Here is a 16,727-nt window from a genome sequence, read left to right as displayed (position 1 = left end):
CGTACAAGAAGACGGGTGAGCAAACAGTGCCCCTCTCCAGGGGCAGCTGGGACAACAGGACCAGTGGAGATACTGCGGTCCCTACATCTATATATGTCTTTTGGTCATAGACAAGTAATCTTCTGGGGCGGGATAATAAATCCAAATATACACACCGTCTCTTAAAAATACGGTGTGGGAATGATGTGTGAATGAAGTGTCGGCTACCTTATTTTTTCCTTTCGCCAACAAAGTATAGATAAATTAGATTATTTTTTACAGGCATTAAGGCACGTTCCACTAACCAGACAATACTTTCCTACGGCCTGTTACCAGCTGCTGTTCCACAATACAGAGACTTCTGCCACAAAACACTGAAGCTTGCCCTTGGGGAAAATAAAAAAAAAAACAACAAAACCTTAGCTTCTACAAGGCATTTTAGTGAGTTACGTGATTAACGTCTCTGTGAAATACAGTATTGTATCCCCCAACTACATACAGCTCTTCGTTTATATATTAAATAGTAGTGACAATAATCAAATAATTACAAGATGACTGTAAAACAGTATTGTGTCAGATTAGATTTGGAAAGCTACTTTTTCCTACCCTTTTTTAACCCTTTTAAGTAGAAAAACATTAAGACAGTTGTAAATACCAAATGGAAGGAACAAAAGGAGGACAAGTAAGAAGCTGACTGCTCATTTAGGATGTGTATTTGACTAGGTATGTATTTGAGGAACACAAAATATAACCCACGTTGCCCAGTATACAAAACTTAAATAAAACCACTTGCGATTTATATTTCTGTGTATCACTTTTAAGACAAAACTCTACCTGGGACTAAAGTTTACTAATGTTACATGTTCTGAGAACATATATATTTTGAAGGATGAATACCTGAAGATATGAGAGTAAATTGAAAGGTGATAGTTGCCAAAGATACAATGTACCAGGCTCTGTGATTGGTAAATTTTATGGATAATTGGTTTTCTATGGAGAAGAGTTAGAGGAAGCATCATCTCTCTGGACTTTACTGAAGTATTTAGTAGACCACAAAATCTTTTTAGTTAAATGCAATAATACAGAGATTAATAATAAGAATGGCAGGATGGGTAAGGAACCAGATCAATGCAATGCCAAGAGCTAGTGCTGAAGGGATTTTACTTTTACCCACCATATTCAGGCCCTACTTTTACATCAATGGGCTGAGGTCCATGACTTTCCTCTATTTCTCCCCAAGAATAGTGCTCTTCTGAGAAGCAGCTAAATCCTGTGGAATAAGGAGTGGAGAACATGAGAGTTTTGGCTGCAATAGAGTTAATTTTCTTCACAGTAGCTACTGTGTGACTGTGTTCTGGATTTGTGCTGACACAGGGCTGATATTTCAGGGATGTTTTAGTCACCTCAGAGCAGGGTTCACAGACCCTCAAGGCCTTTTTCTTCTCATCCCTCACCACCAACAAGGGGGCTGGAGGTGCAGAAGGAGTTTTGGGGGGACACAGCTGGGACAGCTGACCCCAACTGACCACAGTGATATTCCATAACAATATGAGATCATGCTCAGTGTACAGTGCTAGGAGAAAAAGGAAGAGGGGCATGTTTGGGGTGCCGGCATTTGTCTTTTTCCCAAGTCACTGCTACACATGACAAGGGCCAGCTTTCCTGGGGATGGGGCAACACCTGTCTGCCCATGGGAAATAGTCAATGCATTCCTTGTCTTGTTTTGCATGTATGCATGGCTTTTGCTTTCCTTATTAAACTGTCTTTACCTCAACCCACGAGTTTTCTCACTTTTACTTTCTGAATCTCTCCACTATCACATCAGGGGAGGGTGAGGGAAGAGTGAGCAGCTGCATGAGTCTGAGTTTTCAGCTGGGGTTAAACCACAACAAGTAAGTTTCTTAGAGGTTTATGAATCTAATATTTTTCCCTTTGTTTTCCCATGTTCCTGAAACATTTAGCTATTTATGTCCTCTAGCTAGTCAAAATTGATTCCCTCCCACCTCCCCCCCCCCCAAAGAAAAGGATAGTTGTGATAAGAATTATCCCTGAGTATCAGGTTTCTCAAAGAAAAAAAATACACAGCAGAATGCTGCAGAACATGACTTCCAGAGGAGCAAAAGGAACTAAAATAATAGAATAACCTTGCACTGCAGCTGGAAGCACTGGACAGTAGAAGTAAGTACAGGAGAAAAAACCTGGATCAGAAGGAGCCTAAAAATGAAGTATGGTTGTGAGAAGGCATAGCATTTCTAGAACATATCAGACAATGCAATTTAAGAATAAAATAATGCACAAAGCAAATAGGAAAGACTGTATTTTGCATATTTTTCTACCCATGAATTGGGTATGGAAGTTGATAGTCAAGTAACCATAGAAAGTAATTTCTGGCTGTATAATGAAGACAGCAATAATTCAGCATCGTGCATGCCAAGTAGAGGAAAAATGGTGTAAGTTCTAAGAAGCCCCGTGGACTCTCTTAATGCCCAACAAGACATGCTACATGGATTCAAATTCAGTGCTCTTGAAAAGAAAGCATGTCCTCAAAAGTTTTATTATATGTCCATGTACACATGTACCCTCATATAAGTGTATGATTTCCTATGCTAAAGCTGTAATCATAGGACATCAAAACCTGTGCTTCTTGTCTGGTTGCATTGAAAGCAGAAAACCAAGGTTGTTCACATTCATAGAAATACAGCATCACAAATAGCAATAAGAGATATTGCAAGTATGTCATAGAGACTTCTAATTTCTATAGGTTTATTCCTTGTCAGGTGATAATCTTCAGAGTCAAAGATATGAACATTTTCACGTTTAAGAACTAAAACCATCAGTAAAAGATCTCATATCAAGAGACAAAGTGAAATTCATAATATTTTACTGTCCTTGTAGCTCTTTAATGGCATATACTCTCTGTCTAATAAGCATTTACTTTCCTGTCTCTCCTGGAGTATTCCTCAACCTGCACCAAATTATCCTGTCATGAATCTAGCCTTAAGGAAGTGCATTTTATTGACTCTGCCCATTGGACTAAAGTCACAGATGACAGCAGAAAACTTCCTTCATAGTTTGACATTTCCATTCTTGATCATGAATATTAGTCAGGGGAAATTAGTAATGAAAATAAATAAGAGTGTCAAAGGATAATCCTAATCCTGGAAAGATTTGTGTATGTAATTAATTTTTAACACCAAGCATAGTCCTTTATGATCTGCAGAGATTAGGTAAATGCATTTAGGGTCTGCAGAATCAGAACTTAAGAAGAGATTCTCGTGGCCTCAGATTTCACCATTAATTTTGGCATTTAATGAAGAAAGATTGAGAATCAGAAGCTTTGTAATTACTTTTCAAGCTTTCCCAGAACGAGGGAGGATACAAGGATCTGAATGCACCTCCATAAAGCTATCAACAGGTCACACTTCAGGCAGACTTACAGTTATGATAGCTTAGAAAAACATTCCACTGTGTATTCCCCAAGCAGTCTTGAAATACCTCAAGCAAACTAGAAACTCCATGAAATTTAATATAGCTTTAAAGACAAATGAGGGTTTCAAGATATTATCAGTGTTTTTAGCAAATCCTATTTTCAATTTATCCTACTGAAAGCCGATACAAAATATAATGATCTAATTTTTCATTTCGATGTTAACACCTGCTGCTAGGAAACTGCATTCTTCATTAAAATGCAAGTACTTTATGGAATGAAAAGATATGTTCATTGTAAATGACTTTTTTGTTATTTTAAAGAAGTGTTTTAAAAGATCAGGCTCCGTGTAGGGAACCACGTTGAGGCACAGCCTCTCAGTGGCCAGGCAGGTCCATGGGGAAAGGAATGGAGACTGGTCAGTGTCAGAGACACAAAACATCAGCCCAGGCTGGGCTTGTGCCTGGGGAGGCAAAGCTGTGGGGAGCTGTAGATCAGCCCTGCTGCTGAGGCAGCGCTGGGGCAGGGACTGATGGCCCTTTTGGGGCTGAGATGGGGCCCTGGGCTCTGGGCAGGGCTGGAGGAGCCCAGGGGGTGGGCAGGAACAGGCAGGACTGGTGGTGCCCTTGGAGCCCTGATAATATGAAAGCAGTTTTAAAAACATAAGCGCTTTAAGAGCACAGACTGACTCCCTATAACTCACTCTGGTTTGTCAGTGGTAGACTCCAGCTCAGATTTGGGTTTGCTTTTTCTGTATTTAGCTCTTCTTATCTCTTCTTTTGTGGTGTTTTTTGTTTTGTTTTGGGTTTGGTGGGTTTTGTTTGTTCGTTCGTTCATTTTTGTGGGGTTTGTGTTTTTTTGGTTTTTTGGGGGTTTTTTTTGGTAGTTTTTTTGTTTGTTTTTTTCTTGTCCAGGATCCATTCAGAACTCCCACTAAAGTCAGTGGGGGTTTGGGAAGCAATGAACACAATGCTAAGGCTTGGATAGGGCTGGAAAGGTGGGCTGAGAGGTTGTTCCATGCAGTTGTTCTAAAGTTTCTGTTGTTTGCAACATTTTTCTCTGAGTAATTTACACTCATTTCCAAGGCATTAAATGTCAGCTTTCAATAAGAAAAGCAAAGATGACTTGCCCACTTGATTCCAAATAACAAAATTTACCTGAATTACAGTTATTATATTTGTAGTTTAAAAACCCTTCTTTTGTTATGATTATGAAGCAGAAATATTTTGTCCAAAGTTTTCTTTTTACATAAAGTGCAAGGCTGTTATTTGAAGCAAGCCTCTAAACAGCGTCCATCTGAGGAGATACACTAGAGGAATTTTGGTTCAGGGAAGCTGCACATTGACTGGCTGTCAGTGGAAAAGAGACTGGAAAAGGTAATCTGTTTCAAGACATCTTGGGAGCTTGGAATGCATGGTGGGGATTGGGTCAGAACCTTGCTCTGGTGAGGTTGTGCCCTGTCCCCCATATCCCTCACCCAGGCAGTGTCTGTCAATCGTGGCACATGGGAGGCAGCCCCAGTTTTGCCTAACCCAGTCCATGAGTGACCAAGAGACTGGAAATCCCTCCTGGGAGGAAGGCCCAAGATGGGCCAAAAAGGTTTAAGAAGGGTCACAACAAGGCAAGCACATTCTCCTTTAACCCTACCTTCATCTTGGAGTTTCACATCACTGGAAACAAAGAGTTGGTAGCCCTATGTCTGTTCTATATCTTTCCTGTCTTTCTGTTTTTCTCCCTTTCTTCTCCTTCTTCTGACATCTCACAGAAGGTAATATCTAATGGATTGTTAAGTTTTCTATGTTCAGTGGAATAAGTCTATGTTGTGGTAAGGGATTTTATTGTACTATTTACTCTTTTGCCAATGTTCTTCACCTGCCTATAGTTTGCCAGGAAACAGTGTATATTTTCACCTCGAGAATATTTGGTTGGAATTTTCCCCTTTGTGTCTACACAAAGCAAAAGAACCTTGGTTTAGCCCTTGGTTTGAATGACTGGGGTGTAACACTGACAGAATGGCTCTGGAGCCAGCTTCCTCAAAAGAAGGGTTAAGGAGCTGCATACACATCTGACAAATTTCTCTGACTCCATTACTCCAAGTGAAATGCAGTGATAGACCCAAGTGGAAGATATGTTTGCATAAAGCTGCCTTACCATTACACAATCAATACTTGGGGCAAACAACTCATCTTTTTGTGGAAAGCCATCAGACTAGATACTAGGTAACAATGAATTCCCATGTATATGACTTAATTGGTGGTTTTTTTTCTAGAAGTCTTTTCAGCTATGCTAATTTTTTTCCTTTCAGTGAGCTCATAGTACAAACAATAACTTTCTAGGATGTAATTGTCTCTCCTTTCAGTTTTTCATCAGAACAAATTTCTGTTTGTTAAATCAACCTGATTTACTAATTAACATCTGGATTTTATGTACACACTATGCACACACACAATAATACCACAATTATATTATATTAGCTTTTTAAGGGCTCATCTAATTTTAGTCTATACATAATCCTTGAAAATTAGATTTGCATAAAGTAATTCAAAATAGAGAGGGCAAACTAGAAGTATATAATTATGTGTAGCTCTGAAATAAATACATTTTCAGTTTTCAATTTCCATAGCTGAATTCATAATTTAGCCCCTGAATATCTGAATTAATAATAAAATGACAGTATTCCCCTGTCATATATGTACTTACACAGAATTTACAGATAGGGTCTCCTTTGTTATACTTTGTGGATTACCTGTAGGATGAGTAAACCTTGATCCTTCTCTAGAAGCTGGAGGAAAGGAAGAAGCTGAGAGGCACTCTCCACTCTAGTCTGTTAAACAATTTAAGAGACATTTTCCTATCAAGATTTCTACTGCTTCTAATGTGTGGAACTTAGGCACCTGAACTTGGTTCCCTACATTGTATTGAAATGTGATGCTTGTAACAACCTTAAGTCTACAAAAAAAAAGTATCTACCTACCTTTCACTTTTTGTCTGAGCCCAGCCTATGAAATTACTTTTAGAGATCTTAACAATTCTTCATAGCATGTTCATAATGATGGGATTGCATGATAATGACCTATGAGGCACAATGAGGTAAATACACTTCTTCTTGGTCTATCAATTTTCTACACATTGCAGATATATTTCTATAACCTACTAGTTCTGTTGTAGACTTTGAATTGCCAAAACATGAGTGGGCTGTTCAATGTCCATACATACTGGCAATACATGTTACCAGTTATGATGATGATTTTACCATGTTTGCTAATATTTGTTAGTTGTATAAGGCCACCTCCAGGAGTCAAGTGATTACATAGGAAACTTAGTTTGCATAAAGAAAAATAAACTGAGTTTTCTCCATGACAAAGTAAAGCTGTAAAGTGTCTGAACATAACAAAAACACATCGGTTCAATGGAATCTGAAGCAGTTCCAGAATTTGATAGTACACACTCTGACTGTTAAATGTAATCATGTATCTATACATTGATCAAGAAAGTGGTGCTGATGAATTTTCAGCTTGGATGACCAATACTGTCTGAGAAGCTGGGTACTAGTTAATTATTTTAACATAGATAATGTAGTCTCATAATTTGCATTGGACATTTGTGAAAGTTACAGCCCTATGCTTAAAGTTAAATAGGTTGTTGGAACTTTTTACTACTTTTTACTGCTGCATCAAGCTTTGCACTTGCTTTTAAAGGGCTCTTAAAGGAAAGAAACCCAGGATTCAAAGAAGAATGTAGGAGGCAGCATTATGACAATGACTCTATGCTGGGAATTAGGACTCCAGCCAACAAAGGAATGAGATTCTAGAACAATTTTCCCAAAGCTATTTGGAGAAACAAATTAAACCAATGAGTTTTTAGACTGAGTTGACAAATTAATGAAGGGAAGTGGATGTCATTTGCAATACCAGGACCCTATAGAATACCAGGAAGTCCCTTTGAATTATAGAAAGCTGTCAAAAATTCTAACACAAAGACAGCACGAGTAGCAAAGGGAAGGAAATGTGCCAGAGATAGCCATCAAGTCAGCCAGGATAGTGTACTAAGACTCTGGACAGCATGGATGTCTGTTGCCTTTAGACAACAGATCCTGCCCTAAGTCAAGCAGTCCTCCAAGATGCTCAAAAGAAAATGAAGGCAACGTTAAGAAATTTACTTGAATCATCCCCTGAACAAATAGCAAATTATGACTGGCTTATACTAGAGAAAAATGGCCAGAGTGAACATAAATTCTAATACAGCTGCATAAAGAACTCACTGAAAAATTCTGAATAATAGCACATAAAAATCAGACTGTTTGAGGATAAATTTCAATAGGAAAAAGCAAAAAAATAAAAGGTTACATTCTCTGAATAAATGCTTTACTGCTAATACTTTTCCCAGCTCTAATGAAGAGAGTTTGCTCTAGCAGAAGAGAGAATAGGGCTGTGATGATAGATGATCATTTACTCATTTAAAGCTGCAAGGATATTCTCTTCCATACCTGATTTTTATCCATTGCTAAATGAAAAGGACATCCTTAAGTCATTTAATGTTACATGAAATGTAAAGTCCAAACAAATCAAGCAGATCTTCAATCAACACTCAGGAAAGTCATGGCCAGCCAACAATGGAAGGAGCAACTTCTTCAGTCCTGGGCATCAGGAGAGGGAGTGGTGCAAGCCCCCCTCTCCCTGCCCCCATTGCCACTGCAGCTGCAGTTCAGCTTAAGCCCTTAAGAGTAATTACAATTTGACAGCTTGCATGGGTGTGAATATATTTAAGTAAAAAGAAACCCTGCCAACTTTAGATGAATTAAACAACTGTGACACACACTGGGCCAGATTCTCTAATGCACCACAACAAATTTACAACTGTGACTGCTAACAGGAGTCCCAGTTCATTTTTAATACTGTAGTTAACAAAGCACTATACAGATGCAGTGATTGTGATAGAGGTGAGAATGTTTCAGTGTTTCTGTCTGAGACTGCCTTTTGCAGTGGATTTTCGTATCACATTTTAAAAATGGCAATCTGGATTGAGGGCCATATTTACATTTGCATGTCTAGTGTCAGAGTCTGCTATTTATCCTTTCAAAAATCTTCTGATATGTTGTGATACACACATATAATATTTCTAGGCAGAGACTGTGTTCCACTAACTAATCTCTCTGGCTCTTAATGTCTCAATGAATGTTTCCATGGTGAATATAAAAAAACTAAACTTCAGAACTCCAGAAAAGTTTTTGTGGTGTTATTCTATACAGCTCATACTTCTTTTTTTTATCCACTTACCTAAGTAAAGCAAAATGTTGTTAAAACTTGGGAGGAAATAACGATTTGCATAATGTTTCTGCAAAAGCCAATGAAATCCAAAATATATGTGTCTGTCATTTGTTCACTGAATCAAATATTTCAGAAGAAATGTAATATGTTAGTTTTAAATTTTCAAATGCCACTGTTCAATAGAAAATGTCATCTTTCCAGCAGGAACATGGAACTTAACAATAGCATAATGAAACTGCAGTGCACTTCTGGATATGAATTTGACCTACCCGTGGTTCATTCTTCATGCTTTGAAGGGTTCTGGTAGCCTTGAGGAACTGAAAGGTAATATGAGCCAGGCTGGAGACACACAGGGATGCACAGAGCATGGATTATAGCTGTGAAGGTACTCCTGTAACCCAAATATTAAATATTGAAATCTGAGAGAAATCTCTAAATCAAGATCGAATGTTTTGCCGTCATATACAGATGTTACCATCTTTGATCAGCTCTTTTCTGGGAAAAGAAGAAATTATTAAGAAAGTCATAACAGTGAGGCAGCTATTTAAAAGATGGCATCTTTTTAAGTCAACAGGTTCTGCTCCAGTGGGTAATAAGGGACTATGCTCGTTAATTTTTCTTTTGGAACAGGATTTGAAGCCAAGTACCTAAAATCTGAGTGGTAGAATTGTGCTACCTGTTTTATGTCCTCACATCTGCATTATTCCTGATTTCAGTAATACTATACTCTTTTTTTTGACTAGGTGCATCTCTGGAAGGTAAAAATAAAGGAATGGTCCTTGCTTCTTTGTTAAGTAGGTACTTACCAGGAAACCAGTGTCTCTGAACATGCAAGAGATGTTCTGTCCATATCTGTCCATTCGGAAGCTTACAGTATATTTGTTCCTCTGAAACAGAGTTCCATGCAAAGTACATTTTCTGTGTTATGTATTGTCAATAAACATGTTTCTGTTACTGAACACTGATAGGATCAAACCAGGAAGAAAAGTGCTTTGTACTCCAAATTAAACTTCAGATGACAAAGGCCAATAAAAAACCTTAATGAATGCTTTTTAAAAGACCTCAAGTGAGGATTCAGAGGAGTAATAAGAACAGAATAATAGTGTCATTTTAAGGGCATTTGAGGACAGGATCACATTTAGACCACATTTCTGAGAAGTGTAAGCTAAGAACAGCAGCCTTCCCCTTCATCTGCCTCTAAATACAAACTGCTGCCCTCTCAGTTGCCCTCTTCTTTAGGCTGACATAGGCATTCTCATTACTGAGCAGCAAAACAGTTTGAATTAATCTGGATTAAAATTAATCATGACTATTTTTCTTTCAAGTGAACTTTGAAGTGGACCCATTCTCCCATTTAGCTCATTGCTTGGCAATGCAAATACTTATACTGGCAGCAGGCAGGGAGCAACAAAGGGACAAGAGCAAGCATTTGGGAACAGAGAAAGGGCAGGGCTGTTCTTTTTGGCAGCAGTGCTATACTGCTTGCAGAATTGCAATGTTAAAACATCCCATCCCAACTCTGTTAGGTTATTTCTGCTTATGGTAACAGAAGCAAAGCAGAGTAAGCTACGCTGAGTGGGAGGCTTGAACAAGGCAATCCAACCCCACACTGTTACAGTGGCCAGGATGTTCGTTGGTAATGAGGACTCGAGTAGTAAATAGTTTAAAAGCCAACAGTGGAACAATCAGTCATGCAGCTTTTGTGAAGCAATGAGTAGACCAAATTCAGATTTGTGCTGCAGCTGGTTAGCACTGTGCTGCCGACACAAAGCAGCTCTAAAGCCAAGGTAGCCAATTAATGCAGGCAACTGGCAAAGCATGTCTTATACCATTGCTCTCCTGGCAGCTGGTTACTTCTCTGACTGAAAAGGAGTGTAGTCAGATCATCCCTGATCTGAGACTCTCTTATCTGTCCCAGGGGCTCTTATTTGTTGGTACAGTCCTGAGCCTATATATCTCATTCTAAATTGCTGTAAGAACAGCATAGGAGTGAATATTTACACCATCAGGCTGCTTCTGTTCTGAGAGAGGTGTGGGGTCTTCAGCTGCACAACTTTCCTTGTTCCACAAATATGCCCTCTAACAAAGAAAATCAGGAAAAGTAAATCCCTTCCAGTAAAAGGAAAATTTTCTCTTTATTGTTTATGTATATTGGAACACTTGCTAAGTGATACCTTCAAACATGTATTTGATTAAAAGGAGAAACTGCTTGTGATTTGGAATACACAAAGCACTTGATATCTATCTGATCATGTAACAATGCATAGAAAGTTCACTTTCTAGGGCTCTCTGGGCAGGACAAACTACAGAGCTTTTTAAGGAGGTGCTTAAAGCATGTAATTACCTCATCTTTTTCCATGAACATAAAGTATCTTTCACACGATCAAAAAGTCACCTCTATTATGCAACTGATGCTTTTTCAGTCAAGAGTACAGGAATCCCATGCTTGATGGCTCACAGTGTGATTAGTGGTGGGATGAGATGTGTGCTCACCTGAGCCAGTGTCCTGGCAGGAAGCCCACCACATTGAGAGAAATTCTGCTGTAGTGACACAGGATTGCTAGAGGATTCATCAAAGGATTCCAGGGAGGGTGCACTGACCTGTAGCCTGCTCACATCACTGTTTCCAAGAAAGTGGAAAACAGAGAGAAAGCCTGAGACTGAGAACTGTTCTCACTGCTTCTGCAAGTGACCAGCACGAGGGAAAAGTAAAAATTCGTAATGTAGAAGGACTTTATTGTCTTCATTACCATTGTATGATATTAAGAAGACCTTTTTCTGAGGCAGTTAAACACCTGTAGATCATAAGGACACAGCATGTTACTAATCCATGGATCTGTACAGCATTCCTTACATTTGTAAAATCATATTGCTGGATTGTCACATCTGGCTAGAAGAATTTACTGACAAGAACTGATGAAGAGATGTGTTCCTTATATGTTTGCTCATACTGATGGTGATCCTGGGTTCATGAAATACGTAGTTCAATGTGCTCTTTCTGCAATCAACATGCTGCAGGAAACAATGAAACTGAAAAATTTCTGCTCATTCCCCTTTCCAGCCTTAGAACCAAATTTTGCACTCAAGAAGAAAAATGTGCAGTTTCCTTTGTTTGTGCAGCTTTTAATCATATCTGTATATGTGAGAAGTGTTTGAAATTATGACAAACTTGTGACTTCTTGATTACCTCAAGTCTATATTTCATAAGAGGATTTTTTTAAGGCTATGGACCCACATTTCTAGCAAAATTCTTTGTATTTAAAATCTACCAATGGCTTCATATAGCATTCTTTTAACACATTTCAGTTCCTTCAGCTTTTCTACTCATCTGTTACGAACAATTAAACCACTGGATTTTTCATTGTTTGAAATAACTGGTTGCATTACCATCTGGAAACAATACATTTTAAGTGCATAATTACGGATGTTTGAAATCCCTGGAACCCAACTTTATATGCACAGGACTAGGAGGCAGGATGCTCGGAAATGGGAAATGTATTGTCAGCTGTGTGATGAGCAGTTAAGAGGAAAGGAGGAGCAGCTCTCCACCATTTGTCTGCTGCCTCCATGCCACTAGCCTGAGAAAGCTAAATTGAGATTTGAATGCAGAGCAAAAGGGAATGTTTTAGACTGCTCTCACTTGCACTGAATTGTAATGATTGCAGTGGCACAAGGGGATTCTAGTTGAGGTGTAGCCTCTAAGTCCTCACCCTTCTTATTATGAGGCTGGAAACTTGACTTACACTAGGACATTACACGACAGGACTGTGGGAGATAACCAAGTGCATAATAACTTCATGGTGGAAAATGTTTCATTATCCTGAAATAGAAGCTGCAATATAGGATATTGAATGTCTGCAAAACCAGCATATCTCAAAGATATGACAGTTAGTCAAAACTTAGATAAAGCACTGGCTATTAGCTAAACTAGTCTAAATGGCTGGCTCCTTCTCCTTTCCTACCCTTCCTTTCCTTGCATATTTTTCACAATGTATTTATTTGCCACAATGTATTTACACTGAAAATAATCAGACAGGTACTCCAGCTTCACCAATGTCAGCTGCAGGCCCAGCTCAGCCTCAGGAATTACATCAGAGCAAGTATTTAACACTGCGGAAAAGTTATCAAGCAACTACTCAAAAAAGAAAAAAAAAAGTCTCATACAGGCCCAAACACACCACCAAATGTAAATTCCACTTAGCTTTGATTTCATAGTATCTGTATTCCCACTTTTCCATTATTTTTCTGAATTTTTTACCTAGGATTCTGTTTGCACTGAAAGACATTTAGTTCTTTCAAGTTACTGTCTGACAGGGACAGGGCACATATCCCTCCATTCCCCTACTATCAAACTTCAGTAGTAGCTGGCTGAGAAGAAAACCTCAAAGCTCTGACCTGCGTAAGTGTCTGCTTGATTAAAAGTACTCCTCCTAAATCAATAAGTTAAAATCCACACAACCAAGTTCACCTCTGTGAAACTTATTTCTCCATTTCCAAATCAGTTTATTTCAGGGCAAAAAATCATGCCTCTTCTGTCCACTTTTGTAATGCAGATATCATTTTTATTTGAATTAATGTATAAAATGCACATGCAAAGATCAATATATCACATTTCCTAAAACCTTCATGTGGAATTTTTCACACCAGTAATTCCCACACACACCTCGGCTTTGCTTTGCCAGCAGCTTGGTACAGGCATGTAAAATATGCAAGAGTACGATTCATTGAAGGATAGCATAAGACACATGACAAGAAGGCCTTGACATAGTGAACAGAAAGGGACTAACACATTGCATTAAAAAGAGAACAGAGCCCACTTTAAAATAAAAGTCAAAAGAAATCCCTATTTCAGTTGAAAAAAGCTCAAACCAAACATGCCCAAGCATCTGGTGGAAGGACTAACCAGCTTTACACTCTTGGGTATTGAGAAAGAGCCTTTCCAACTCCCTCAGACTATGTATGTTTTATTGTATAAAGATACATGTCCTGCACTGCACTAAGCCTACTTAATATATTGCTAAAAGTTGTATATAATGTCAGATGTTTCTAAACATTTTAAAATATCTGTAGATATTTTCTTAAATAAAAAAGATTAGAAGAAAATCAAAATGGGAGAAACAATCTAAATGAATAAAGGCATTTCTTTTCCTCTTTGGAATAAAAAAATTGACTCATGATATACTGACTGAGACACACATAAGAAAGAATATGATTAAATAGCCTTCATTTGGTGCATTGTTTATGTATTCAGCTCTGATTATAATGTTTCAAAGACAATCAATCATTGATTTTAATTTACTTTATTGTGCTATAGAAAAGAGTAAATTAAATGTAGAATTTATTTAGCCTTTCTGTTGTATTCTGTAATAATCCAGATGGAGCATATACATTTTCTATTTAATGACACTAGCATGATTAAGCATTAAGACTTAATAAGCAGTGCATTTTTTAAGGTTCATTAATAAAAGTTAGAGATAGAAAATATGTATTGGTCATCAGCTTTATCTCCTTACTGTGTTTGTACATTTATTAAACAGCCAGTAAATTTGTTTATATATAATTGCATTTGTGAGAGGAACCTTCACTGACTTTAAACTGCATGAGATCTTTTTATCCTTAAACGATTCAAAATCTAAGATCTGCAAGACACAGACTGGATCTCATGCAGATAAATGAAGGAAGATGACAGTCAAGAAGAACTATGCAGGAATAATTTACAGAAGAAAGAGGTTTGAGAGAAGAAAGAATTATATGTAAAAGAGGCAAAAGATAATGCTGCAACAAGAACTAGGAAATTGATTTTAAAACAAAACAATATACAAGAGAATGCACACAGAGAGAAGTGGGGTGTCTGGGAAAGGACTTGTAGTGATTCAACTGGTTTATTAACTTGTTTCGATGCAAGGATGGTAAATAACACCAAGCTTTAGACTTGAACATTGTCTAGCTATAACCGGATAATGTCTACATTACAGTTGTAACATAGGCACATAAGCATTTTCTGGAAGTACATTCTGAAATGAAAAAAGACCCCAAAACTAATAGGTGGTTTATGTCTCTTAAAGCTACTTTTGAATACAGAAGAGTATCATATGAAAAAGGGGGATATTCCAGAAAACTCCACATACATAATTTGATTTTAAAGGGCAATACACTAGGTCTATAGTTACTCCATCTCTCTTCTCTCCTTAAGACAAAAAATATCATAATCAGAAACACCATGTAGTGGCATAATAAAGTAGTGAATGGTAACAAAAAAACAGAAGAGAAGCAGCAATGAGGGGCTTTAAATTAACTAAGTTCTGATAATATGTTTCTGGTTTAAATGATTAAATGAATTCACATTATCTGTTTTTACATAATTCTACCTTAACCCCCTAACACTCATATACCCTTCAAGCCTCCAAAGTTTCCATTTTTTTGGACTGTTGTAGTTTAGTATGATATTTGTCCTATTTTAAAGACAGACTTGAGTAATGATGAGTAACAATGAGAGAATCAGATTTTATAGTTATGAAAATGAGACTTGAAATCAGAAAAGAAATTTTTACATCCTAAGTAGCTTTGGATTTACCTGCAAGTACTCTCTGCTTGACATATTTCAATGAGCTGCATCCTACTGCCTTGTCCTAAATACAAGTAAGCATGTTTAATTCTACAGTTACCACTCTTTATAGTGCTTCCCCTGGTGCAGTTACTGGAGGTATCCACACTCATAATTAATGGTTTGTCTCTGGCCACTCCACCTGGAAACAAAGCTGCATACAAGCCCAGAGCCAGACATCTGCAACGCTGATGTAAGAGCCAAAAATGAGGGATGCGGGGCTCCAGGCAGCTCTTTAAAATGCTGTTTATTGTATCCAAATGATCCAGCAATTCATGGGTCATGGGTGACAAGAGCCCAGCCCACAGCCTTTTCAGCCACAGCTATGGGTTCGTCTGAAGCTTCTTTAGTTCTGGTTACAATGCATTATAAACTTTTCATTACGCAGCATCTTAATACATGACAACCAATCAATACTTTTACTATTACCTATAGCCTGTCGTAACTACTAACATTATCATATTCAGGTTACTATTGTCCAATCACAAAAGGTTAGCATGTTACAGTTTAAGCTAGAAGTTGTTTTAGTTTTCTTGCAGTGGAAAATTCTGAGATCATTTCTCTGCTTGCAACATTGGCTTTCTTGTTTGTCTGTGAAAATCTTTTTGCTTGGTAAAAACATCTTTTGTTTCAGGTGGATTTATCCTTTGCTCTAAGTCATAAAAGCTCCTTCCAACTCACTTGGTCTTTGCCTTCTAGTTACCCAGTAAGACTGGCTCAGCAATTCTTTTCTTCTACATCAAAACTTGCTATCATTTCTATTCTTTCTTCAGATTCTACATTTAAAGATCTTTCTGTTACACATACATATCTGTGAGACCTTCCTGTCAAATCCTTATCCTTCCCAACACACTGAGGATGTGCATCAGTGACTGCACTATTTTGAAAGAGGTTGCTTCCTAAGTAAATTGTGCACAACATAATTACAAGTGTAAAACTTGTATTAATTTGTTATTTTCTTTTCCTGTTAGTGAAGGAGTCAAATAGCCGGTCTGCAGCCAGACTCTTTCTTTAAATCTCCTTCAAGCTGTATCTAGAGTTTCATTTTTAATAACAACCCCCTCAGAACTTGTCAGGAGACAGAAATACAGCCTAAATTTTCAAGCCTAGAAATGCAAAGCAGGAGCGTAGAGAGGGACAGGCTATGGTGTGCTCTAGCAATTGTTACATTGTATCTTCTGAATTCACTGAACCATTCCAAATATTCCTGAGTTTATTACAAGAGTACCAAGGGGCCACAGTCATGTATCAGAAGTCCATTATGAGACCTGATATACAAACACATTTAATTAAAAGTTGTCAAGACTTGTATGGATAAACAAGGGGGAATTCTTACATTCACAGCTGTTCAAATTTGCCAAGCCACATTCTGACAGAAAGTGAGTCAGTATGAGAGAACAACTGAGAACCAAAAAATATTTCCCGATTAAAAAAAGATTAAATTGAAAAA

Source organism: Sturnus vulgaris, chromosome 1, assembly GCF_052056855.1.
Source record: "Sturnus vulgaris isolate bStuVul1 chromosome 1, bStuVul1.hap1, whole genome shotgun sequence".
Taxonomy (NCBI): Eukaryota; Metazoa; Chordata; class Aves; order Passeriformes; family Sturnidae; genus Sturnus; species Sturnus vulgaris.
This window is presented reverse-complemented; position numbering follows the sequence as displayed.